Source organism: Palaemon carinicauda, chromosome 1 (genome assembly GCF_036898095.1).
Source record: "Palaemon carinicauda isolate YSFRI2023 chromosome 1, ASM3689809v2, whole genome shotgun sequence".
Taxonomy (NCBI): Eukaryota; Metazoa; Arthropoda; class Malacostraca; order Decapoda; family Palaemonidae; genus Palaemon; species Palaemon carinicauda.
Window position 1 is genome coordinate 28192212 of NC_090725.1, and position 2500 is coordinate 28194711.

Genomic DNA, 2500 nt, shown 5'->3' on the forward strand with positions numbered 1-2500 from the left:
TTGACTTTTTGCTTCACCGTGACCCTGACCTTTGACTTTAACCTTTTTAAAATTTTATCATTTTCAGCTTTTTACATAATAGTTAATCCCTGCAAGTTTCATTGCTCTACAATTAAAATTATGGCCAGGAAGCTGTACACAAAGACACGCACCCAAACAAACACACAAACAGGGGCGAAAGCATAACCTCCTTCCAACTTCGTTGGCGGAGGTAATAATTAAATGGGATATAAAAGAAAGGTCACACAACTTACCTTAAGTCCTTCCTCATGGTAGCTTTCTCTTTATTTTCACTCCGGATGTAGGAGAAAGCAGGAGCTGTTGAATGACATAGGCAGTCTATTAGGACCCCGATACCTTTACGATAAACAGAAAAAAAACAGTTTTAGATAAAATGAGGAGACATACTGATGAATATTCATTTAAAAAGGTAATGTATGATGTCCAATTTATATTTTATTATCAATAGTATTGTCAACATAACTATTTTATCAATATTATTATTAAAAGAACTATATTATCAATATCATTATTAATATAACTATTTTAGCAATATTATTAATAATATAACTATTTTATCACTATTATTATCAATATAACTATTTTAGCAATATTATTATCAATATAACTATATTATCAATATAATTATTAATATAACTATATTATCAATATCATTATCAACAAAACTATTTTATCAATAATATTATCAATATAACTATTTTAGCAATATTATTAATAATATAACAATTTTATCAATATTATTAATAACATAACTATTTTAGCAATATTATTATTGAGATGACTATTTTATCAATTCTGTACTATTATTAATATTACTATTACTTTTATCATCATCATTATTACAGTGATAATTGGCTTTATCAGTATTATTATAAAATCTATATACATCACTAAATATACTAATTCTTTTCTACTTAACCTAAAGATGACATTCATAACTCTCAAAAGAAAGGAAAGAGCACTACCAATTTAACCACAGAAGTCATAAACAGTAATATGAATCCAAGTAATTATAAAGTTCTTGAGTAATATGAAAAAAAAATATTAACCAAATAATAATGAATAGAAAATAAGACTCAAAATAATGGACGTAACTTAAGTAATATGACACAAAGCATTAATAAGCCAGGTAGGAAGACTATTCCAAATAGTAACATAAATATTATGAAGAATTAAGTACTAATAATTCCTACCCTCCAGAAGCTACTTATCCCTGTTATTACTAAATCTAACATCATTCGAAGGAGAGAAATCCCAAGAGAGAGAGAAGAAGGGATACTGAGATGAAGTCATGCAAATGTCTTTGTTAACTTCCGAAGCAAAAGGGGAATGTCTAATTCATTCACCTTTGAGAGAGGAAATACGGTTATATTGGCAGAGTATTGCTTAACAGGGACTATATTGCTTATCTGATGCTTTCAGACTGAAAGCATTCGGTTCGTCTTCCTTCTGTCGATAATCAAAGAGAATGGTTTAATTGAATACATTTAGCATTCAGAGATATGCTCTACGTGTAATCTCCCCTATATAACAAAGAGCAACGTGGGTGGTTTTATATATATATATATATATATATATATATATATACATATATATATAAAGAGTGTACATATATATACTGTACGTATACATACACTCTCTCTCTCTCTCTCTCTCTCTCTCTCTCTCTCTCTCTCTCTCTCTCTATATATATATATATATATATATATATTATATATATATATATATATATATATATATATATATATATATATATATCTGAGTGGTGTAATCAATGTCATACAAGTATCCTGGACCAGGGTTCGAAGCCCAGCAGGTCAGATACTATAGTCTTTGTGATATAGCCTGGAGCTATGATCCCGAGGTCGTTAAGAGAATCCAGACTTTAATGCATTTATATATATGGATTATTTGAAATATGAAAAACACGTTTAAATGTGCAAAATGTATCATATATATATATATATATATATATATATATATATATATATATATATATATATATATAGATATATATATATATATATATATATATATATATATATATATATATACACATATATATATATATATATATATATATATATATATATTATATATATATATATATATATATATACTTTTAAATACTAATATAGATAAATACCGATGCGCCCGTGTCACGAGACTTGTATTTGTTCAGGAATTTGATTAATATTGAACTTCGACTGAATCCTGATGTTGATTTCCGAAAGACCAAACTCATGTGAAAATTAACAACTAATCTGTATCAGAATGGCTTCAGAAAATTAAATGCTATAGTTTATCATTTTCCCTATGTTTATTTCTATTTAATAATGCTCGATGATGCTTACATGCTTTGCATTTCTCAATAATAGATGCTTTGTTTTCAGAAGATCGAAATACAGATTTGATAAGAGATGAAATGCCTTTCAAAATTAACTCATAACCTTAATAACAGTAATTTTGTAGTCTTAGT